The sequence below is a fragment of the Nicotiana tabacum genome, chromosome 1 (assembly GCF_000715075.1).
Source record: "Nicotiana tabacum cultivar K326 chromosome 1, ASM71507v2, whole genome shotgun sequence".
Taxonomy (NCBI): Eukaryota; Viridiplantae; Streptophyta; class Magnoliopsida; order Solanales; family Solanaceae; genus Nicotiana; species Nicotiana tabacum.
In genome coordinates this window covers 85,173,479-85,174,272 of record NC_134080.1, presented here as the reverse complement: position 1 = coordinate 85,174,272, position 794 = coordinate 85,173,479, and the positions used below count along the sequence as shown (strand labels likewise).

Genomic DNA, 794 nt, shown 5'->3' with positions numbered 1-794 from the left:
TGGTTTACAATTAAGGATTATCAAGTGTTGGACCACCTCCAATTGCAACAAACAATTTCGAGTTGAAGCAAGGGTTGCTTCAAACCATTCAGAACTGTTATGTCTTCAGAGGGAAGATGAACAAAGATCCAAACACATACCTAATAGACTTTGAGGAGATTATGAATACCTTTAAATACAATGGGGTATCACAAGATACAATGTGCTTAAGGGTTCCCCTTTTCACTTAAAGATGATGCGAAGCAGTAGCTTCGAAGCTTGCCCAATGGATCGATTAGAACATGGAAGGAGATAACTAGAAAATTCCTTGATAAGTATTTCTCCTCAGCTAAGACAAGCAAGTTTAGAAGAGAAATCCATAACTTCTCCCAGAGAGAGACTGAAAGTTTTTTTGAAGCATGGGAAAGGTTTAAGGAGATAGTTAGAAAGTGTCAACATAGCGAAATTGAACTCTGGATACAACTCTAGGACTTTTGAGAAGGATTGACACCGGTCACACGTAGAACATTGAGCAATGCAGTTGGAGGCCATTTGATGAGAAGACTCCAGAGGAGATAGTTACAATTCTTGATGAGTTCTGAAGATGCTAATCAATGGCTCTCTAAGAGTGCTAAAAGAAGAATATCAACTGGTGTTCACCAAGTTGATGCTAATACATCTGTGCAAGTACATATTGATGGTATGGTTAAAGAAATACGAAAGCTGACCTTAGCAACAATACAAAATGAGCCTCATGCAGCTTGTGATATATGTGGAAGAGGACACCTACTCATGAGTGTCAAGCCTCAACTGAG

At 39.0% G+C, this 794-nt stretch overlaps 1 non-coding gene across 1 annotated transcript; it reads right to left on the bottom strand.

Annotated features, from left to right (window-relative positions):
• Positions 1 to 339: 339 nt before the first annotated feature.
• On the bottom strand, positions 340 to 446 carry LOC142165082 (small nucleolar RNA R71). The gene has a single exon (XR_012696082.1). It is a non-coding gene; the product is annotated as a small nucleolar RNA R71 (small nucleolar RNA).
• Positions 447 to 794: the final 348 nt, after the last annotated feature.